Here is a 25,412-nt window from a genome sequence, read left to right as displayed (position 1 = left end):
TTTCGACAAGTGGAGAAGATTTGTAATTTGGTGCCAGTCTAAACAAATAAACCCCATAGAATGTACTCCTTCACACATTCTAAATGATATGCTCCACTTGTTAGATTAGGGGTTAGTATTCAAATCCATGAGGTCTACCTGGCAGCTTTATCAGCATATACCACCTCTCAAAGTAAGGTGTCGTGGTGGAAAATTCCAGTCATTAAGGCATTCATGGAGGGAGTAAAAAGACTCTCGAACCCACCGCCCGGATGGGATCTCAATGTAGTACTCGCAAAGCTCATGGGGCCCCCATTCTAGCCTATGCATAAGTCAAGTCTTAAACACCTGACATACAAGACTGCCTTCTTAGTGGCTATTACTTCCATAAGAAGAGTTAGTGAATTGCATGCATTGTCAGTGCAGGACCCTTTCTTTATCATCCATAAAGATAAATTGGTTTTACATACTCATCCTACGTTCTATCCTAAATTAATTTCCAAATTCCATGTGAAGAAATCCATTGAGCTTCCGGCTTTCTTTCAGAATCCAACTAGCTCGGCTGAGGTAAAACTCCACACACTGGATGTGAGGAGGGCGGTCCTTTACTACGTAAACAAGACCAGGCCACTTAGGAAAATAGACCAACTGTTTGTCTCCTTAGCACCAGGCAGAGAAGGAGACCGCATTTCCAAGAATGCCATCGCCAGATGGATAGTCCGATGTATACAATTATGCTAGTCATTATCAAACAAGACACTGCCTTTTAGACCAAGAGCTCACTCCACGCGGAGCACAGGAGCTACTCTGGCTTTTAACGCAAATGTCCCCTTAGACAGCATTTGCAAAGCAACTACATGGAGCTCAGTGCACACTTTCACTCAGCACTACTGCATTGACACCCATTCCAAAGCAGATGCACAGGGGTGGGACGAGCGGTTCTAAAACATCTATTTGCTGCTGCTCCTTCTCACGACCCACCACCTTCTCATAACACTGCTCGCTAATCTATGCATAGCATGTGATCTAAGCAGATTACACAAGCCTCAGAAGGGATACATTACTCACCGTAATCTTATTTCTGATGCTTGTATCTGTTACGCACACCTGGTCTCTGCGGGGATGTTGGGGCACTGTTGCAGCCCTCCCAGGAAGTAGAACCCCCCACTGTCTGTTTTCTCCCGCTGCAAATAGGGTGTTGGCTGCTGCAATGAATTGGAACACTGCTCCTGTAGATATTAATGGTGAACTCTCCGTCCTGCTACTTCTGGCAGGGGCGCATTTAGGATGAGGACCGAGTTCCTTCACTGGTCCTTCGTACATGGTGTCCAGTCCAGCTGCGACTATTCCACGCCTTTCTGGTAAGTGTCTTTCAATTTTTTCTTTGTCTTGAAGTATATGTATTGTCTTTCTCACAGCCTGTTGTCAGCTCTGTAATAATGTCTATCTTTCTCCCAAATAGGTGTGATTGCAGCCCAGCAGAGCTACAGAGCACGAAGTGTCTCCATATGAGGAGCGGAGTATCCCGTGGCGGTCCTGCGGCAGGTAAGTGAGCTTTTAAGGAAAAGCGCAAAACATTTTGCAAGCACGACCTCAAACTGAAAGTTCGTACTGTCAGACCTTGCCTTTTGTCCTTTTACAGGGTCTGCCTTCGTGGATGAAGATGTCGTGCTGCAGTGCCCAGAGCTGAAGTCCTGTGTGCTGGAGGATGAAGAATGGGCACCAGGCTCAGCGGTGAAGAATGCTGGTGAACTCCGACTCCAGGAGGTAAGTGTATGGGCAGGAGACTGGATTACCAAAGGTAAGTGCTACTTTATCCCAGGCGGCGGTGAGCGTTACGCTGCATGCGAATGCAGATTAATGCGAAACGTGAGCCTTGGGGCTGGGTTGGCTTTCATAGCTGAGCTCTTAAGGCCACTCCCGCTAGTTCTGTTCTGCTTGCCACACCTTGCCACTCCTTGAAGTTGCACGTGCAGCTCAAGATGGAAAGCCACACCCGGACTGACTGCACACACGTGGAAAGATCCTGAAAAGCACTCCTGCCCATAATAAAGAGTCTTGCTAATGTTTATCCATGAGCCTGGCGCCTAAGGCGCCAGGGCTGAGTCCAGCTGAGCCTCCTGTGTATAAACGTCCCAAAGGGACGTGCGTGAACCATGCTACCCCTTGCTCCCACAACCTGATGGTGCAGCTCCTGTGATCCTGGGCAAGTGGCCATGACAGTATCTGCTTAGATTCACATGCGCCCACTCTTCGTCCCCCGAGAGAAAGTGCATAGATGTTATATGAGCTTTTCTATGATCTATCTGCTTGGCTACACCTGTACTAACGCTACCGCATGTCAGAACAAAACAATCTGGGGGACCTCGACGCGTGAAGGACCATGGGTTCAGTTGACATCACACTAGGGATAGTATTACTGGCACGCCTTGTCGACGTCCCTTTTTGTGTTTTTAAAACAACTGTAATATTCTGCAGCTTCCACTAGATGTCGGCCTATGCATAGCATGTGAATCTAAGCAGATATAAGCATCAGAAATACGATTACAGTGAGTAATGTATAATATATATATTTCTGAGGCTTGTGGAATCTGCTTAGATCACATGCTGTGCATAGGCCGACATCTAGTGGAAGCTGCGGAGTATTACAGTTTGTTTTTCGAAACTCGAAAATGGGCGTCGACACAGGGCGTGCCAGTAATACTATCCCTAGTATGACGTCCACTGTACCCAAGATCCCTCACGCGTCTAGGATCCTCAGATTGTTTTTTTCCGCCATACTGGTCGGAAGCATTTTGCGGAGTCCCCTGGCCATAGCCATACTTTTGCTAAACTATTTAAAATATTAATCTATTGACATCCTTCCCAACGTCGAACTTCGACACTCTACGCCGGCTGGAGTAGAAATCGACCGTCGGCTGCTGGAAGGCCTCTGGCCTCGGCCCTGCAAGTAGGGAGAGTGGGGGGTTGTACATACTCTACACTCGTGTTATCTAGGTACACCTTATACATTTCCTACACTTAACAGCCCGCTGCCTCAAGGTGCGTATGGAGGGTACCCCTTTTCAATTCTGCCCCAAGTGCAATCGCAAATACCCTTGGGTCGACAGGCACGCCACGTGCAATCTCTGCTTGGTGAGGGACCACCCTGATGCGAACTGCAGAGCGTGTAGTAGGTTTAAACCTAAGACACTTAAGGACCGTTCGACGAAGCGTTGGGCCCACCACGCCAGGCAGGCAGCCATGGCAGCGGAGGGCGCCTTCAGCGACGGCAGCGACGCCGTACTTTCGGACGGCGAGGGCATTACGGCGTCGAAAGACAGTCGAGCGCAGGTCCCCGACCTCGGAAGGTCGCCCGGCAGGGCGGCTATGGGGAAGACCCCCAGCGACACAAGCGCTTCACACACTACACACACAAAGTTCAACCGTGACTCGACGACGTCGAGTTCTCGGAAAGAGGCACAAACAGAATGGTCCGATTCGGTGTCCTCTGGGCGCTCGCGATCAAGATCGCCGCATGACTCCAGGCAATCATCCACTCTTGCCAAGAGTGCCTAGCTCCCTAGGCTAACAGAAGTTCGATCGTCGTAAGACGAAGACGACTTCCACCCCCAGGCCGCGCTCCAGGAGTCGGAGCCCGCAGTCAAAATCAGCGAGGCCCCACGCTCGAAGGACAGGGACCCCACCCCCGATCCTCGACGCCAGGCGTCGAAAACCTCCGAAGCCACTAAAAGACAGGGAAAACATTTTTCCACTCAAGGGGAGGCGGGAAAACAGCAGAAGAAGCAGCCTTTGTTCTCTTCCACACCTGTGAAACACACCACTCCCCCTAAACAGACAGACAAAACCAGGTCTGCTGATATGTCTAAAACCAGTAAATCTACTCAAGATAAATCCCATAGACTTGCTGAGAGAGTCATTCCCAGTTCCAGAAAATGGTCGAGTGAAGACATAGATAGGGTCATGTCAAGGATGTCTTCTTTGGCTGATTTTTATGATAAAAATCCAGAACATTTCCTCTCCTATGATCCACAAGGGGCGACACCCTCAGGCTCTAATGATCCTATCCCCCCGAGTAAAAAGCCCCGGTTTGAAACACCGATGAGGTCAGACCCCTTTGAGATACAACCTTACTCAAGACCATACTCACTGTATCAAGGAGAGGCTTCCTTTGGTGAGGACCAAGAATTTGGCATGGTAGAAGAACAAACCGGGACGGGCTACTATGAGGATGCTGAGGACCAGGAAGAGGAAGACCCGGAAACATACAGAGTAGATTCCCCAGTAGAGAACGAAGCCCCGGTTACCGACTCCCCGGTCGATAACCAACCCCTCCTAAACGAGGTTCTCGCACGCGCAGCAGAACATTTCCATATTGACACCCACGGTGTCCAGGAGGAGAGGGACTTCGCAGAAGAGTTAGTGGGAGAAAGGAGGCCTGTTGCCCAGACCATCCCTATCCTTAAGTCCATTCAGCGAAGAATAGACCCGTCCCTGGTGAACCCGAACCTCACCAGAGCAGTCAATCCCAGGGTTGAAAAACTTTTCAGGGCGGCCCAGTCTGACCCTCTCTATACAAGAGGACATCTGAAGCCAGACTCCCTAGTTGTCACCAACACTCGTAAGAGGGCAGAAACACCCTTATCATCGTCCGAAGCTCCTCCCGACAAGGAGAGCAAAAAACTATACGGTTTTGGCAGGAAAGTAGCCTCAACGTCCGCCTATCAAGCAAGGATTGCAAACTCCACCACCCTGTTGGCCAGCTACAACTGCCATCAGTGGGAAGAAGTCGCGGCACTCATAGCCTCTGCTCCTGAACCTTTAAAGGGCCAGTTAGCTCGGATTTCCACAGAGGGTAGAGCCGTGTCTGGTTGCATTTTGAAAGCAACTTTCGACGCCGCGGACAACGCAGGCAGATTGATAGCAGAAGGCACTGTTATCAAAAGACATGCGTGGTTACGGCAGTCTGGTTTTAAGGCAGAAACCCAGGCATCATTGTTGGACAAACCGGTGGAAACCGATCTGTTGTTTGGTAAGGCGGTCGAAGACGCACTGAAGAATGCCAAGGACGAATACGAAACACTCAAGTCCCTTGGCCAGTTAACCAATAAACCCCCTAACCAGAGAGGGAATAGTAATTTTCGTCGCCCACGCGGCCAAAATTCCCAGAGAGGATCTAACTATTCCCAGGGGCAGGGTACACAGTGGAACAACAACCAACAGTCTACCCAGGGTTACGGCAGGGGTAATAGGAGAGGTCGTGGTAAAGGCAGAGGCAGTCCCAGCAAGGGAGGCGGCACGCCTCCACCAAAGCAGTGACGCTCAGTTCAGGGTCCCTTCTCACGCAACCCCAGTAGGGGGACGCATTTCCAACTTCACCCAGGCTTGGGAAGGGATCACATCAGACAGATGGGTGCTGTCAACAGTATCCACAGGATATTGTATAGAGCTACTGCAGCGTCCCCGGAACCATCCTCCACGACAAAGAGTACACTCTTTAGAACATCAGAAGATTCTCCTCGAGGAGATCACCATTCTGCTAGAAAAGGACGCGATAGAACTTGTCCCGGGACACCAGGTAAACAAGGGTATTTATTCAACTTACTTCCTTGTGCCAAAGAAATATTTGACAATGCGCCCAGTATTGGACTTACGGCCTGCCAACAAGTATGTCAAGCCCCAAAAGTTTCGTATGACCACGCTACAAGAGGTAATCCCCCTCCTAAAAAAGGGGGATTACGTGGCAACCTTGGATATGAAAGATGCTTATTTTCATATTTCCATGTTCCCAGCGCACAGAAAGTATTTGCGCTTCAAGGTGGACAGTCGACACTACCAATTCAAGGTACTGCCCTTCGGGATAGCTTCGGCACCAAGGGTATTCACCAAGGTACTGGCGGTGGCGGCTGCACACCTACGCAGGGAGGCAATCCCAGTGTGCCCTTATCTGGACGACTGGCTCATAACGGGGGAAACCCCAGGAATTTGCAGGACAAACATTCAAAGGACTATCAACCTCCTCCACGAGTTAGGCTTCTCAATCAACGAGAAAAAGTCAAGCCTGGTGCCAAGCACCTGCAAACAATTCCTAGGAGCAATCCTAGATACTCAAGAGGGGTTGACCTTTCCTTCAGGAGAAAGAATTCGGAATATACTACTGCAAATTTTGCATTATCAGTCCGGTCAACAAATAACGGTACGCAAAGCAATGCGTCTTCTGGGCATGATGGCGTCATGTATTTACCTGGTCCCCCACGCGCGCCTGCGCATGCGTCCCATGCAGAATGGTTGGCGAAACAGTGGTCTCAGGCAAGTGGTCAGTGGGACGATCTAGTGGTCGTTTCGCCAACACTGGTACAAAGCCTTCACTGGTGGAAAAGAGAGAATCTCGCACAGGGGAAACCCTTTTACGATCCCGAAGTACATGCTGTAGTCACTACAGATGCATGTCTGACGGGGTGGGGAGCTCACCATCTCCACCACACAGCTCAGGGTCTCTGGTCTCACTCAGTGGCCAAGAACCACATCAACCTGCTAGAGCTTCTGGCAGTATTCAGAGCGCTTCAGGCGTTCGAGCCCCACCTACTAAACCTGTCAGTGCAAATCCGGACGGACAGCACAACAGCCATGTTCTACCTGAACAAGCAAGGAGGGACTTGATCGCCAAATCTGTCCAATCTTGCCCAGAAAATCTGGATATGGGCACTCAGACGGAACATCTTCCTGTCATCACAACATGTTCCAGGGGAGCTCAATTCCCTAGCGGATGCTCTGAGCAGAGACTCCCTCCCAGAGGAACACGAATGGGTTCTACACAGAGAGGTCGTAGAAGAGATCTTCTCTCAGTGGGGTTTCCCCACTATAGACTTATTCGCCACAAGCGAAAACAGACAATGCCCAGGATTTGCATCCAGGTTCCCCCAACCAGACTCCCAGGGGAACGCCCTGTGGATGAACTGGTCAGGGATGTTTGCGTACGCTTTTCCATCAACTCCTCATCAGGAAAGTGGTGAACAAGAGGAACAGAGAGTCGATGACGCTCGTCCTAGTTTCTCCCATGTGGGCAAGACAACCGTGGTTCCCACACCTACGCAGGATGGCGGTGTGTGAGCCCATCAAACTTCCAGCCTGGTACAACCTACTGTCCCAGCACCAAGGTCAAACAGTGCACCAGCAACCCAACTCAATGAACCTGTAAGCATGGTTCCTGAGGTCATAGAGTTTGGACATCTCAATTTGCCACAGAGGTGTATGGACATCCTAAAGGAATCTAGGAAACCAAACACAAGGCACTGTTACTTTGACAAGTGGAAGAGGTTTGTTATCTGGTGCCAGAGTAGACAAATCAACCCGATTGATTGCACTCCTTCCACTATTGTTACATACATGCTCCACCTGCTAGATGCAGGATTGGTTTTTAACTCACTGAAAGTACACCTGGCAGCCCTGTCGTCTTACACCACTTCCCATAGCAAGGTTTCGTGGTGGAAAGTACCAGTAGTTAAAGCCTTCATGGAAGGAGTAAAGAGACTTCACCCTCCTATTTCAAACCCACCACCAGGGTGGGACCTTAATGTGGTGCTAGCCAAGCTCCGGCCCCCCCCTTTCGAACCCATGCATAAAAGCAGTCTCAAACACCTGACTTATAAAACGGCCTTCTTAATAGCTATTACTTCTATAAGAAGGGTCAGTGAAATTCAGGCTCTCAGTGCAGGATCCCTTCTTTACTGTCCATAAAGACAAACTGGTTTTACGCACACACCCTAGGTTCTCACCTAAATTTATATCAAAATTCCATGTAAACCAGTCCATCGAGCTTCCGGCTTTCTTCCAGGACCCGCAAAGCTCGGCTGAGGTGAAACTACACACCCTAGATGTGCGTAGGGCGGTCCTCTACTATGTAAATAAAACCAGATCGCTAAGGAAAACAGATCAACTGTTTGTCTCCATAGCTACAGGCAGAGAGGGGGATCGCGTCTCTAAAGGTGCCATCTCGAAGTGGATTATTAACTGTATCCAGCTGTGCTACTCACTCTCTGAAAGAACTCTGCCTTTCACGCCAAGAGCCCACTCTACTAGAGGCATTGGGGCCACTCTGGCTTTCATTGCAAATGTACCCCTTGACACCATTTGCAAAGCAGCTAATTGGAGCTCTATTCACACTTTTACTCAGCATTACTGCATTGACACCCATTCCAAGGCAGATACACAAGTGGGACAAGCGGTTCTAAGACACTTATTTGCTCATGACCCTTCTCACATACCACCTCCTTCTTCAGGTACTGCTCGCTAATCTATGCACAGCATGTGATCTAAGCAGATTCCACAAGCCTCAGAAGGGAATCATTACTCACCGTAATCGTATTTCTGATGCTTGTATCTGCTTAGATTCACATGCGACCCACCCTTCCTCCCCTCTGGGAGAAGGCGCATGATTGCTTGTAGTCTTACCTTTCTGTCTATCTGCTTGGATTATCTGTACTCGCACTACTCCTCATGCTACCTCATGTCAGAAAAAATACAATCTGAGGATCCTAGACGCGTGAGGGATTTTGGGTACAGTGGACGTCACACTAGGGATAGTATTACTGGCACTCCCTGTGTCGACGCCCATTTTCGAGTTTCGAAAAACAAACTGTAATACTCTGCAGCTTCCACTAGATGTCGGCCTATGCACAGCATGTGAATCTAAGCAGATACAAGCATCAGAAATACGATTACAGTGAGTAATGTATTATATATATATATATATATATATATATATATATATATATATATATATATATATATATATTTCTGATGCTTGTTAATCTGCTTAGAATCACATGCTGTGCATAGGTCCGACATCCAGTGGTCACTGCGGAGTATTGCATTTTGTTTTTCGTAGTCGAAAAGGGACGCCGACTGGGCGTGTCTGAAATACTATCCCTATAGTGACGTGTGTTGTACCCACAATCCCTCACGCGTCGAGGTCCCTCAGATTGTTTTTTTCCGCCCAGCTACTGGTCGCCTTTACGCGGAGCTCCTCGAGAGACATTGCAGATTCCATCTCCTCGACCTTTGGTCGTTTTTTCCTGTTTAAAGATTTAATATATCGATCCCTCCCTCGACGCAGTTGTGAAGCTGTCTCTGCCGAGCAGGATCTTCGACGGAGGGGACGAGCGGAGGAGATCCTTCGGCGTTGCCGAACACGTGGCCTGGCCTCGCAGGCCAAATACAGTAGGGAGAGTGGGGTCGTGGGACATCTCTGATTCTTTTTCTGAGAATGCCTTTCCTTTTCCCCTTCCTTTCCCTTGGGGTAGTTATCACGGTTTATTGCCTCGGCTATGGAGAGGACACCCTTTAGGTTTTGCCCACTTTGTAAGGGCAAGTTTACTTGGAAGGACAAGCATTCACGGTGTAACCGCTGCTTGCCCCTCGATCACGTAGAGGAGGGTTGCTCGGCTTGTCGGCTTCTAAAGCCAAAGACTCTAAAAGACCGTAGGGTCAAGAGGTGGGCGGCCTACGCTATGTCGAAGGCCGGGTCTTCACCCGCCGCTGCTACCACCGACAGTGACGAGGAACGTGATAACACAACCTCCGCTACGGAAGTCGTACACCCCTCTAACAGGCTCGGCTCACGCCCTGCTTATGGGGATGAACACCCCGGCGACACTGACGCACACGATACAACACATAAACACACAACCCCTAGCTCTTCTTCGTCGAAGACGAAGAAAGCATCAGCGCCCAAGGAGACGCAGGTTACACCGGCGGCCTCCTCGGAACGTTCGGGTTCGAAGCCCCTCTCGCAGCCGCGACCAGCGACTGGGCTTTCGGCAAATAAGGGCGCCGCCCCCAAACCATCGGCCGGCGCGCACCAGCAGAGAGCGCACGCCGCCGTAGAACGTTCGACACCCGTAACGTCGAAACCAAGCCCTCCGCTGACAAACGAGTCACAGAGAGCTTGGCGAGGATCCTTGTAGCCGATGCCCAGAAGCGTACGCCGAAAGACACGTCGAGCGCTACGCAAAGGTCGAAAGACACGCTGAAAAAGCCCGAAGAAAAACAGGGACTACCCCCTTCAGTCGGGGGGACCCCCAGCACACCGGAAGGCTTTTCGGAGGGCGACGGGACACTTTCCTCGACGTTGTGGGAGAGGTCGAGCCGTTTTCAGCAAGATAACACTAATTTTCCCCCGCTAGACCGCTCAGGGGTACCCCATGAAACCATGGAAAGGCTCCATCTCTGCATGGAGAGAATGGAGAGGTTTATGAACACCCAGAACCCTCCCACTCCCAAGAGAACAAGAGAAGGGCCTCAGGAGGACACCAGGGCCAAATACCCAAGGCAGGACACAGCCTTAGACTTCCATAATGTGTATGACCTCACTGGTGAGGAACAATACTTAGAAGAGGAGGATGATTTTGTGGACAATGAAGAAGGACAGAACCAAGAGGAAGGTCTGGAAGACAGCCCAGACATGGTAGGAGAAGGCTTCGGAGAAAATCCAGAAGAAGGACCTTCTCATCCCTGGCAATCCCCATCAGTATATTCGGACACTGACGTCCTGAACCTAAATCCTCCTGACAATTCACCTGTTAGAAACACGTCACCCATTGACGGTCAGCCCACATTCAATGCCCTGTTGCGCAGAGCAGCAGCACATTTTGAACTGGACACTGGGGAGATCTCTCCGGAAATAGACTTTGTGGAAAGAGTAATTAAGGAGAAACCTCCAGTCAGCCAGACCATTCCCCTCCTCGCTTCAGTGAAGAGAAGAATCATCCCTTCGCTATCCACACCCGCACTAATCAGAGGAGTTAATCCAAGGATTGAAAAACTTTTCACTCCTTCACCCTCAGACCCGCTGTACATCATGGGACATTCCATTCCGGATTCCCTTGTAGTAACTAATACAAGGAAGAGGGCAGGGGTGCCGCTGTCCACCAGTGAGGCACCACCTGACAAGGAGGGCAAGAGGTTATATGCCCTTGCTAAAAGAGTCACGTCCTCGGCTGCCTTTTCGTCAAGAATTGCGAACAACAATTCTTTGCTAGCTAGCTACGCGGACGCGCAGTGGGCCAAACTGCGCAAGGACGCCGAAGAAGCGCCAGAACCACTACGTACACGCCTGCTTTCTACTATTGGCGAAGGAACCCAGGTCAACAAGAGTATTGTAAAGAACTCTCTGGATGCTGCTGAGACAGCGGGACGTTCCCTGGTTCAGGGAATACTCCTAAAACGCCATGTATGGCTGCGCAACTCAGGGTTCAAACCGGAGACACAGGCGTCTTTAATAAATAAACCTGTTGAAGACTCAAACCTCTTCGGGAAGGCGGTGGATGAGGCTCTGGAAATGGATAAAAAAGAGTTCGATACTATCAAAACTCTTGACCAGATCTCTAAGCCCACTACCAGACGCAGCTATGGAAACAAACGCTTTTTTCGTGGCCAACGCCAACAGCAGAATCAGCAGCAACAGTACCCTGCCACCAGTTACCAGACCAATAGTGGCCAGTACAGCCAAAGAGGACAGCGCAGGGGCAAAGGGAGAGGCTCCCAAGCCCCCAACAACACCAAGTGACGCGAAGATTTGCGTCCCCTCCCATGCAACACCGGTCGGGGGCCGGATAACATCCTTTCTTCCAGCATGGGAGGGAATAACATCAGACCGCTGGGTACTTTCCACCGTAGCCCACGGATACTGCATCGAATTCAACAGTTCCCCAACATACAGACCCCCGAGGGGACGACGCATGACACCGGAACACCTTGCCATCCTTCTCCAAGAAGTACAACAACTGCTGGAAAAAGGAGCCATAGAGGTCGTGCCTCTATCTCAGGTAACGGAAGATATTTATTCAGTGTACTTCCTTGTACCCAAATAGGATCTAACCATGCGCCCTGTATTAGATCTGCGCCCAGCGAACAAGTTTATCAAACCCCAGAAGTTTCGTATGGTGACCTTACAGGAAGTGATCCCACTGCTATCACAGGGAGATTACATGACAACATTGGACATGAAAGATGCATACTTTCATATTTTAATGTTGCCAGCGCACAGAAGATACCTCAGGTTTATGATAGAGGGCAAACACTATCAGTTCAGAGTGCTACCCTTAGGCATAGCATCAGCACCAAGGGTATTCACGAAGGTACTGGCAGTGGCCCACCTGCGCAGGTTGTCCATCCCAGTTTACCCTTACCTCGACGACTGGCTCATAACAGGGGATTCTTACGAAGTATGCTTCTCCAATACCCAAAAGAATGTAGACCTTTTGTTCCAGTTGGGCTTCTCCATCAACAAAAAGAAGTCCAGCCTAGACCCCAGCCAAATCAAACAATTCCTAGGGGCTCTAATTCAAACAAAGGACGACCTCGTCTTCCCCTCCAACGAGAGGGTCCAAAACATGCTGTTTCAGATCCCTCAATATGTGACCGGTCGAGAGGTGACGGTACGCAAAGCAATGCGCTTGCTAGGCATGATGGCGTTGTGTATTTATTTGGTACCTCACGTGCGCCTGCGCATGCGCCCTATGCAAGAGTGGCTCAACAGCCAGTGGTGTCAGGCCAGCGGATTATGGGACGATCCAGTGGTGGTCTCGCACGACTTGGTTCTCTCGCTACGATGGTGGACAAAGGAAAACCTGGAAAAAGGGAAACCCTTTGCCACACCCGCGGCGGAAGCCACTCTAACCACAGACGCATCCCTAACAGGATGGGGGGCTCGCCTATCCCATCAGACTGCTCACGGAGTGTGGACTCCGAACGTAGCATCCAAACACATAAATCTACTGGAGCTACTAGCTGTGTTCAAGGCGCTAAAAGCCTTCCAGGAACACCTACAAGGCAAAACTGTGTTGGTCCTTACAGACAGCACCACAGCCATGTACTACATCAAAAGCAGGGGGGCACCCACTCTCCAGGACTGTCCAAACTGGCCCAAAATATATGGAAGTGGGCTCTCAAACAAAACATGTTCCTACTGTCAGAACATTTTCCAGGGGAACTCAATCTGCTGGCATACAAACTCAGCAGAGATTTCCCCCTGCCCGAAGTGTACGAATGGCGACTGCACGAAGACATCGTCTTCGACGTCTTCACACAATGGGGATTCCCAGAAATAGACCTATTCGCAACCCTGGAGAACTCACAATGCCCAAGTTACGCCTCCAGGTACCCCCAGAACCAATCCAAGGGGAACGGTCTGTCGATGCAATGGTCAGGGAAATTTGTTTACACTTTTCCCCCGACTCCCCTTCTCAACAAGGTGGTGCACAAGATGCACCAGGAACAAGTAACCATGATACTGGTGGCCCCAATGTTGGCCCGACAGCCATGGTTCGCTCACTTGATGGAGATGTCTCTATCTCCCCCAGTGAAACTCCCCTGCCCGTACAACATGCTGTCACAAGACAAGGGCAGGACTCTGCATCCATGCCCCAGAACATGAATTTAGCAGCTTGGCTCCTGAGATCATAGAATTCAGACATCTACTGCTCCCGCAGAGATGCATGGACATCCTCGGGGAAGCCAGAAAACCTAACACTCGCCACTGCTACTCTAGCAAGTGGAGGAGATTTGTCATCTGGTGCAGAGGGGAAGGCATCAACCCAATTGACTGCTCTCCCACACATATTGTTCTATACCTGACCCACTTGTTGGATTCAGGTCTAGTGTTCAATTCGATTAAAGTCCACCTGGCGGCACTTTCTGCATACACCACTTCCCAACTCAAGGTGTCGTGGTGGAAGATCCCTGTTATAAAGGCCTTCATGGAGGGAATAAAGAGAATACACCCCCCGATAGCTGACCCAGCTCCCGGATGGGACCTTAACGTGGTACTTACCAGACTCATGGGCTCACCTTTGGAACCCATGCACAAAGCATCTCTTAAAGACCTCACTCTTAAGACTGCTTTTTTAATAGCTTAATAGCTATCACCTCCATCAGGAGGGTAAGTGAACTACAGACTCTTTCTGTTCTAGACCCCTTTGTTACAGTTCACAGAGATAAGGTGGTTCTACGCACGCACCCAAGGTTTGCTCCAAAGTTCATATCGAAATTCCACGTAAACCAGTCTGTAGAACTGCCAACGTTCTTTCAAAATCCTTCCAACTTGGGAGAAAAAACTCTGCACACACTAGATGTACGCAGAGCGGTCATGTTCTACATGGAAAGAACCAGACCACTGAGGAAGACTAATCAGTTCTTCGTCTCGGTGGCAGCAGGAAGAGAAGGGGATGCAGTTTCAAAGTCCACTATTTCTAGATGGATTGTTCAATGCATCACTCTCTGCTATACTCTTGCTAAGAGAGAACTGCCCTTTAAGCCTAGAGCACACTCTACTAGAGGCACGGGGGCGTCCATAGCATTCATTGCAAATGTTCCCCTTGAGTCCATCTGCAAAGCGGCTACCTGGAGTTCTGTGCACACCTTTACAAAACACTACTGTCTAGATGCACACTCGAGATCTGACTCCCAGGTGGGTCAGGCAGTACTAAGACATCTTTTCTCTACTGTTCCTTCTCATAACCCACCGCCAACTCCGGGGACTGCTCGCTAGTCTATGCACAACATGTGATTCTAAGCAGATTAACAAGCATCAGAAGACAATGCATTACTTACCGTAAAAGCATTTCTGATGATTGTATCTGCTTAGATTCACATGCGCCCACCCTTCCTCCCCACACGGATGGAAGGAACATAGACTTCCTTTTATATCTCTCTTTTCTGTACTCACTCACGTCTAGAAGGCTCCCTCAGGGCAGAAAAATACAAACAGAGGGACCTCGACGCGTGAGGGTTTGTGGGTACAACACACGTCACTATAGGGATAGAATTTCAGACACGCCCAGTCGACGTCCCTTTTCGACTACGAAAAACAAAATGCAATACTCCGCAGTGACCACTGGATGTCGGACCTATGCACAGCATGTGAATCTAAGCAGATACAATCATCAGAAATGCTTTTACGGTAAGTAATGCATTGTCATATATATATATTTTGTTTTATTATTATTATTATTTTTTCAATAGAACTTTAATCCACTGTTTTCAAATGCTCATCCACCTGTGTCATCAGTCTTTGGCAGAGTCATCCACAACACTCTTCTTCACTGTTAGCTGCTTCCCATGCCTCCTATTATTTGAATTGTTTCTATTGAGAAGTGTTAGGAAACATTTTTCTTTTGGCATTTCCCTTTTCCTCATTTGTTTATATGGACCCCCAATCTTTTTGCTTTGTTATTTTAGCCTGTGCTGATTTGAGGGGAAGTAAAGCCTCCAGCCTCACTTCCCCTGCCTTTTGCTCATTTGGAGCAGATGATCAGTCCTTTGACTAACAGTACTGGGAAACTGTTTCCCTTTTATCTTTTACATTTTTGTAGCTTTTTAACATTGCACACAGCATCTTACAGTGCAATGCAATCGGGATACTTTTGTATCACCCTGGCTTTTTACTCTTGGGATTTCTGGTTACTTTTATATATGCCTAAAGAGAAGCTAGTGGCAGTAGATATATTTGTAAAATGTTTGCATTATTTCCACGTATGGCTACTGAATGTTGCTAGTCCCATAAAATGGCTGTGCCACAAGAGTTTCACTTGTCCTTTGGCCATGTTTTTGTTTGGCCTTTTTCCTGCATTGCCAGGTCAAGAAATCCCATGTAAGGTCATGCACTTGCCTGGGAAAGCCGCAGCTTTCTCTGGATATTGATGCCTTTATCTGTGTGTGGCTCAGGAAGTGAGTGGAACTGTCTTGTGGTGCTAGTGAGCCTAGGTGTGGGGGTTGAGTGAAACCAATAGGTGTCCCTGATTGGACAACTACTGGCTGTTTTAATCAAGCAGATGATTACCATTGGTGAGCTTGGACTTGCTTCCAGGCTGGATTTTGGATAAGAAGAGAACTCCTGCAGCCGTTTCTTCATATCGACATTGGCACCAAGAATCCCTCATAGAAGAACAGCTGACTAAAGATCCGAAGAAGACTCCTGAAGAGGTCCGGCATCCCTTCCTTCATCTGGCCCGGTGAAGCCCTGTTGGATTACCTGTTCTGTTTCAATCGTTTGACTAGTTGGATCAACAAGTTGTTAGGCAAAGCTTGTATGCAGTACCCTCTGGGACCACTATACACAACTCGGACTACAGGTATAGGAAACCCAACCTTTGGTGTAAGCTTGTACTACACAGTTTTGGTAGCGTGTTGAGCAGCCAGGCTTATCTCAAGAGGTTTTACAAGATTGGGTACTCCCTATTTTTTGTTTTCGGGGGGTCGATCTTGAATGAAAGGGAGAGTGTTTAGAACAACAAAACAAAGACCTCAAGATCAACTAACCCTCTCTAATGTCCCCAAGTGTGCAACAGGACAGAGACACGTATACCTACTTTGTAATTCTGTAGATGGACCCACTATCTCCAAAAAACCTCTTTTATATATACATCTTCACAATATTCACAATTTTATTAAATCAATCTTTTTTTAAAAAGCACATAAAAAACATGTGATCACTTATGTTATAAACATAAAACAAAACCCTTTCTATTGTATCATTGTATACAGACGGGTTCTCACATACATCAATCATTTTACATAAGTTCAAAAGACCTTTGTAGAAAGGAAAAACCTTTTCCGGGGTACACAAAGTGACCTTCAAGCATACCACTATCTTATGAGTTGAATTAATGCGAAAGGGGTGAGGTAATTTACATTAATTCCTGTCTTCACTGCGCTTGATACTCTATTATTTAGTTATAGTCACATATAATACAGTTGTGGAAACCATTGCGGTGATCCAAGCGAGATATAGGAAACTGGATGTTGGATGCTTCCTTTTAAGTCGACCTATGTTTCAGCCTTTGTAGGACTTACTGCACTGTCTCAAGTGCTGTCGGACTAATAATTATTCAGGCCATCTTCAGGACAAACAGTTTTTCTGTGAGAATTCAATTCATCCCCCATTTAGTAAGTATTTAATTTCAATCTACAACAAAATACATAATTCCCTATTATTACATTGACATTGTTAAAAACATTATAAAAAGATTTTTTGAGATGTCTGCGGTATCTGCAAAGGTACCAACACGTTAACTAACCTGGGTGCCCAAAAACACCGAATTAGGGACTTGAGATTTTCAATTTAGACAAATTTTCTCTAGAAGTCTGACTAGTCAGGTGCCTATGGCTACCTTTTGGAACAAAAATGATTACATTTTAGATTCTTCTATTAGATAGATCTACCACAAAGACACCACCCACGATGAACACTGTGCGTCTCCCCATCTCTGCCAGCCTCATTACACAGAGTAATGAAAAAAACATATTGCTGCCCTTTCCTATGACGCACAACCTCAGTTCCTGATTGGACAATTCCCACAGTCCCATTCTCATGCCCAGCATGCTAAGAAGGGCAGGATGTGGCATGTGCGCTTCCCCAACTATCCCGAGGGCCGTGCCCTAGTAAAGCTGGAGCTGTCCTTCTTCCCTTTGCACTATTTTTTTCCAACACTCCCCCATTGGGTACTGTTAAACAGTCACACACGCTTTCACCAATCACATGCACGACATCTGCATCTAACACTATTGATTCTGTACGAGACTCCATATGTACCGTTAAAAATCTAGAGTGCAAGTCTCGGGTCTTTCGCAAACACCTCCAGTAGAAAGGTGTGTGAAGACTTCTGAATCCAGATTCATGCACATTGCCACGAGTGAGGGAACACATTTCAACCAGGGTAGCGGATTTCGTCTTTAGTGGTTGCTCTGAAAAAAATCCCTTTTATTTATATATATTTTTGTACGTTCTTACACAGAACCTTTTTTTGTTTTTGGTCTTTGTCCGAGTTTCTGTTTTGTTTGCCTCCTTACATTGTTACAGGATTCTCTTCAAGGCTTTTTGCACAGTGTAAAACAAAACAGCATTGCCAATGGTGGTAAAAAAAATGCCATTTGCATGGAACCATTGCAATTGCGCTCATTAATGATCTCATCGTCGGTGGAGAACATCCCAGCAGTGCACATAAATTGACACATGCTTCTGTTTATAAAACACCTTCCGACCTCTGGCTGGGGACAAATTACACCGGCATGGTCCCATGCTCCTCTTGGTGGTATGCTTCAGAAAACCAGCTTGGCAGTGGGAAAAATCTACATCACTTCTTCAGGCGACAGAGCAAACGTCCACACGACATGTACCCCAAATGAAGAGCTCCATAATGCAGCATGACAACATCGACAGTACCGACAGAGGCCCCACATCTGCAAAGGTCAACCATACCGCCGAAACTGCCCTCATAGACAGTGCCCCAGTAAGCTTCCATTCCTTCCAATGCAAAATTTGCAGCCATGCCTCTTTGCGTGGCATACCTGTGCAGATCTTGCACATAGGTATCGCCCACGATTAGAACTATGCGTCTCTCCATCTCTGCCACCCTCACTACACAGACTAATGGGGGAAAATAGTACTGTCCCTTCCTGTGAGGCACACCCTCGACACCCGATTGGCTAATCCCCTCAATTCCTTATCCATGCACACCATGCTTAAAAGGGCTGGATGTGGCACATGCGCTTTCCCAGCTACAGCTAGGGCTGCCCCCCAGTAAAGCAGGGACAATCCGTCTTTCCTTTCCTCTCCAGCCATGCATCCAAGGTGCTAGGCCTTCACCACACACAAAACGCCTTAATACACCTTGGGCCTCATTACGAAGCGGGTGGAATGGGTTTAACGCTGCCGGTAATGGTGCCGGTGCCGTTAATCCCATTCCGCCCTATTACTAGGTTCCCTTGCGGGACCCGCTCTGGACGTCTGGTCAGACCAGACGTCCATTGCGGGTCCCGCGAGGGCACCAGGGAGCTAACAACGGGCCAGTTATTAGCTCCCTCCCCATTCCTATTGAGCCCTATGGGGGCTGGAATGGGAATGCGGAAGGTCCGGGTTCCCAGAAGGACGAAATACCGTGCCCTCCAAAGTCGGAATGGCCCGGTATTTCACCATTCAGGGAACCCTGTACCCGAGTTTGGAGGCAGCCTCCAAACTCATAATGAGGCCCCTTATGTTCAAATGCTCATGTCATGTGCACTGCACTCCCCATCTGCAATTGAGCCTGCCACCTTTCACCCCGGCCACATGTTTGCATGCATGGTTGCATAACGTTGCATTTGGTGTGTTGAACGGTATGTGGGTGGCTGTGTACAGCCTACAGCCTTTGGCCATGTACCCAAGAGTGTAGGCCTAGCCCACACCCACCGCAACGTAATGTAGCCATGCATGCGAACATGTCACCAGGTACCACAATCTACAAATGTACCACACCCACCAGCACTCCTACCCAACCTCCACACCGTAATACAACTATGCATGGAAATATGTAACAGCAGAATCTACAAGCGCAGCACAGCTTCCGGCACCCCTACCCACTTTCTTTAACATACTATGATGTTACTGATAACCGAACCACAAACTGTTCAGTTCATTGGCCCTGCTACCACCACTCTATTAAGTGCAAACAATGAATACTTCAAAGTGCCGAACAGTAGTCCGTAATCTGTGCAATGGACACTACCCAAGCAGATAAAATATCCAGTTCACCCCTATCCACTTCTATGCACACACTACTTCAACACAGCAACCATCGTACACACTCCAGGGTGTTCACTCCATTAGCTCCAGGAAGGGACAAAACATTGTAGGATGTGCTTACAATAACCACACCCATGGAATCAACAATGTATGCAATGCTCGCAAACCACCCACACAATGCAACAATGTCAAAGCTACTTGCAAGCAGCCCACATAGTTGTCTGTGCAAGGCCTCCACTCATGCATCCAAGGCGCTTGGTCCTCACCACACACAACACACCATAGTACACCTTATGTTTAAATGCTCATGTCATGTGCAATGCTCTCCCCATCTGTAATTGAGCCTGCCAGCTTTCACCCTGGCCACATATTTGTATGCATGGCTGCATGACGTTGCGTTGGGTGTGGTGAATGGTATGTACGTGGCTGTGTACATGGTCCATATTTTACATGGGTGATGCTGAGTACTTCCTTCCATGGTGCAATATCTTAAAGCACTTCCTAAAGCAAGGATGTTATAAGGGCAAAACCATAGCAAACGCAAACGGTTACATGTGGCTCCCTCATGTGCAGTGATCTACACCATATGCTAATGTACGCATAGCAACTCACTTCTGCTGTTCTAGCAAGTCTACAATGTCCTCCTGCTGGGACAATTAGAAGGGAATCAACTGTGCGCAATTACCCTTGCATCCTCGAACACCAGAAGACATTCTCATTTTCTCCCGTCGGTTGGTTCGCTTGAGGCGATTATCAGACATTCCATGTTTCTTTTATAAGAAACCTGGCTAATGAGTGATTTCCACACTGACTCACATTGCATTTATCAAAAGCATGCAAAGAAAGGAGAAAAGGGTCACCCATATGTGTTTTGGCCTAGTGAATTAAGTACTACGGCCGACAATGATTATGTTTTGGCAGTTCATATTAAAAGTAAAAATGGCCTACTTATCCATAATACCTTAATTATAAATGTATATGATCCACCAACAAAAGAGTGTACAGAACAGATACATGACATAGTGGATAATTTGCTCTCTAATTGGTGTTTGATAGATGGCAATGATATGGTAATTCTGGGAGGAGCTCTTAACGCTCATTGTGGGACAACTATTATAAAGGCAGAGTATGCTCATATTTCAATCTGCTAATATCATGTTCAAGTCTAAATGTAATCCAAGAGGCAGAGTGTGGAGTAATTACTTGAATGACTGGGACTTGTGGCCGCTAAATGGAAGAACCACTTTAGACTATGTATGTGGAAACCCCCCTGCTCTTGGTTAAATGAGTGTCATTAAAGTACTGCCTTTGCCCTTTAGTGATTATTCCATGGTTGTTGCTTTTTTAATGTGACACCTTATGGCAATGTGACATGTGGCCCCACTAACATAGAAGTGTCTAATAATGGTTGCAGAATAAGATGGAATGAGACTAAAATCATGAAAATGTCTAGGAAATGACAGCGGTACTTATACCGACTGTGATATCTCTTCGTTAGAAGAAGATGATATTGAGATGCTTATATGCTCTTGGACTGCCGAAGTTTCCTTAGACCGTGGTATTCCCATCACTGTTAAAAATAAGAAATATGAGATGTCCTATGATTGAGAAGTGGTCATCAGAAGACGACTATATAGAGGCGCTCTCAGGCAGCTGAAAAGATTGCCTTTATCGCATACTGAATATGCTAGTCGCTGCATCGTTTTGAAAACTAGATATAGAAGTTGGTGTAAGCATCACCATTTTGAAAAAAGGTATCCGCAATGGCAAGGGCTAATTTCTACTCTTCAAAAAGGAGAGACCAGAGCATTATGTAAAGTATTGAACAAAGCCAGAGCTCATACGTTACCTCAACCCCTTAATACCATTGGAGAGCAGGTATGGGATAGATACATCACAACTAATATGTATGATAATATGATATTAGAAAAAGTTCCTAGTTCTAAAGGAGCCTAGCATCTGTCCTTTAAAAGAGGTGATTTTATTGGTATTATAGGTAAACTTAATAATTCAAGAGCGCTTGGCCCTAATGGTCTGTCTTCAGCGGTGGTTAAACATGATCCTATAGGCTGGTCTTTGGTACTGATGTCGCTATATGAAAAAGTGTGTAAAAGAAAAAAGATACCAAAGTCTTGGTCCAGTTCATTTCTTGTTCCTGTATATAAAGCAGGTGATAGATCCTTGCCTAGTAATTATAGATTCCTTGCGTTGCTTGATACAAGTAAGATTTTTGCAGCTATAGTGCTCCATCAACTGCAGAGCTGGGTTGATTCAACTAACATCCTTCACCCCTTCCAGTCAGGCCTAAGAGCTGGATCTAGCAACCCTTATAACATTAGAATGTTGGACGCAATTGTCTCTAGAGCAAAAAGTCATGGTAATCCGTCAGTGTTTATCACTTTTTGTTGACTTTAGATCTGCGTTTGACAAAGTCAACTGCAGTAAATTGTGGGAGACTGTCATCTTTAGGGTGCCCCACCTGGTAACTTGTAATCTTGATCAAATTACATCTAAATAATACAGTCAGAGTACGCCTTGACAACAATGGCAGGTTAACTGGCCCCATTAAAATCAATAGGGGTGTTAAACAGGGGTGCCTGTTAGCTGCCCTTTTATTTAACCTGCATATTGCAGAATTGATATGGTGCCTTGAAAAACATGCGCATTGCCCTATTAAATTTAAGACCACGAAAATCTCAGCGTTATTATACGCTGATGATCTCGTGATCATAGATCATACAATCGTTGGCATGAAAGCGTTACTCAAAGGATTGGGATGTTTTACGACAGAATATGGCATGACTATTAATCTTAGTAAGACGAAAACACTGTTGATATCTTCTAGGCCTCTTAACCACCCTGAAATGAGAACTAGCTGGGGAAATGTTGAATAATACCCACTGCTATAAATATCTTGGGGTGGAGATAGATAGTAAGTTAGACTATTCATCTTTAATTGAGAGAAAACTCATCAAGATAGGCATATCATTAATCTAGTTCGCAAATTTGTCCAACGCTATGCAGGGTATACCTTTAAGGGAATCGTGCTGATATATCGCCAATGGTTTATACCTGTACTTACATATGGCCTAGAAGCTCTTACCATTGCCAATCTATCTTGGCTTGATAAAATTGAGGGCTATTTTTGGCGATCGATATTCAGCCTCTCTAGGTCTTGTCCTATCCAATATATTAGGGTAGAATGTGGTTTAACATCTATAAAGGCTATGGTACAGTATCAAAGAGGTCTATTAGCTTTGAAATCCAGATGCCATCAGCCTAGCGAGATGCTAAGGATGATGGGAGAAGGAATTTTCTGCTTAGAGCTAGACAAAAATATGGAAGGATATGACAAACTATGTGTGGAATTCTATTCTTCATTGAATTGGGCAGTTAATCGCTCGAAATGTGGTCAATATGGAGCTATTAAGAGAGCTCTTACACAGAAATCTCAGATGAAAGATTGGACCAATAATTTTGAGCAGATGAGAAAACTGCATTATTATGTATTGTTGGAAGGGATAATGCACAAATATCGCAGCCCACAACAATATTTGATAAGATGCCCGTCTCCTTTGGTTCGTAGATTTAGAATGCTGGTGCGTCTGAATCAGCTGCCAGTGAGAGCCACTCATGGCACACAAGGGCAACTGTCTATTGAGTAAAGGATCTGTCATCTGTGTAATATTGCTAATAACTTTGAAACTATTAGACCCATTTTAACTGAATGTCCTAAGTTATCGTTACATAGATGCCAATATAGCAGTTATATTCAAAATTATGAATATGCTGCCTCATCCCATTTTTGGCATATATGTTTGAACACATCGTCTGACATAATGATTATAGCTATGTACTACGTATGGAAGACAGCTATGCTCTCTATTAATTCAGATGTTAATTTTGTTTAGGTCATTAGTATTAGCATCTTTATTACATTTTGTGATTTGTGGTTAGTTAATACGTGTTTTGATCTATTTTTTGAATGTTAAATCTTGTTGTATGGTGGTCAGGCTTGCTGAGTTTTGTGTGACATCGTGGGACAGGTGTTTATTTGTTCTCTATAAGAACTATTAATGGTTTTGTGATGCAAAGAAGAAATTAATTGAAATGTATTCATATAGTAAATGTATTTCTATATTGTATTGTTGTTAAAGTTTGTATTTATTCATATGTTAAATATGGTTTGTTGTAAATGTTTTTTTTTTAAACTATAAATAGCAATAATTAAATTAAAATGTCCTCCACAACCATTGTGTAAAGGTCACCAACTTCAAATGCATGCAGAGTTACAACTGCATGCCTGCATTTATGTTGTGGTGGCTGTGGTGAAGGCCTATGCTCTTCGGTGAATGGCCTACTGCCTACGGCCTTTGGCCATGCACCCAACAGTCTAGGCCTTGCCCACACCCACCACAACATAACAGAGCCATTCAGGGGAACATGTAGCCAGGTACCAGAATTCACAAAGACAACATAGGCACAGCCACTTCTACCCAACCGCCGCACCATACTACAGCGATGCATGCAAACATGTTCCAATTACCATAATCCAAAAAAACATACCACAGTGTTTCGCACCCCTACCCACTTTCATTCATACATAGCATTGAAATACTGCCAACCAAACCACAAAATCTTGACAACATTGGTCCTGCTCCCAACACTCTAGAAAGTGCATAGAACCAATACTGCATAGTGCAGTACAACACTTAGTAATCTGCGCAATGCAGACTACCCAAGCACATGTAAGAACCAGTTCAACCGTACCCTCTTCTAAATGGACACTATTCCAACGTTGCACCCAGTAGACACACTACAGTACTGCTCAATGCAGCATCTCCATCCATGCACCAACAACTGTCGGATGTTCTAACAATCACCACACCCATGGAACCAACAATGTTTTGTTTATTTATTTGAAAATGTGCACCAAACCCTCAGGTAGCAGGGCGCAGCAGTTACAAGAATATTTAAAGCTTAGTTACAGCAGATAGTTATTACAATGCATACATTACAAATATATATACAGGAACAAGGTAGAATATAAAAAGGTACATATATAACAACAAGGTAGAATATAAAAAGGTACATATATAACAAGGTCGAATATAAAAAGGTACATATATAACAGAGAGTCTTAAGAAAAGAAGTCAGGGTTAAGATGTCGTTCAGTGTTACATGGGACAGGGAAATGTGACAGCAGAGCGAACACGGATATCACTAATGTTAGTGGGCACACTGTTATTTACAAGAGCCCCAGCCATGGACACAATGCCTTAGGGGCTTGTCACACATACCACAACACTATCCTCCGATACACCATGGTGGCGTTTCCCAAAAACTTTGACACACAGCACGCTTCCCTCCAGCCAATCACCAGCCGCGTCCAATGTATCGCTGACATCACGGCATACTGCAAGCCAACGAGACTGTTGTCCGCAGAGCGAACAGGGAAATGGGTCCGCGGAGCGGAGCCAGATATCACTAATTTTTTGAGACGTACATTTCAGTTCTTTGCAACAAAAGTACTGGTCGGATTTCCACCAAACACACAAAAGCACACTTTCAGACCCAAGCCCCTGCTCCTGCCGCAAATTTGGTTCAACTCCATCCAGCCATTTGTGCTGCACCCGTGCACAAAGTTTTGCCCATCCAGTCTAAGGAGAAAAAATGTTGGGACCCCCTATAACTTTGACCTCTCCCCTCCCCTGCACAAAACCTCATTAAACCTGCCAGATGAATTTAGAGCGGCCCATATACTTTGTTTGGTGAGGATTCCTCCAGGGGGAGCGAAGTTATAAGCCACCCAAAAAGTGGTCTTCCTATGGGTTTAGCAACTTAACCGTAACTGCACGGCCGCTACCGCGGGCCA

The 25,412-nt window shown here is 46.6% G+C and overlaps 1 protein-coding gene across 11 annotated transcripts in view; it reads left to right on the top strand.

Moving 5' to 3' along the window:
- Nucleotides 1–25,412, top strand: part of BLTP1 (bridge-like lipid transfer protein family member 1) — a 2,946,455-nt gene that overhangs the window by 1,083,312 nt on the left and 1,837,731 nt on the right. The window lies entirely within an intron of this gene.

This window comes from Ambystoma mexicanum, chromosome 6q, assembly GCF_040938575.1.
Source record: "Ambystoma mexicanum isolate Mex_15411 chromosome 6q, UKY_AmexF1_1, whole genome shotgun sequence".
Taxonomy (NCBI): Eukaryota; Metazoa; Chordata; class Amphibia; order Caudata; family Ambystomatidae; genus Ambystoma; species Ambystoma mexicanum.
This window is presented reverse-complemented; position numbering and strand designations above follow the sequence as displayed.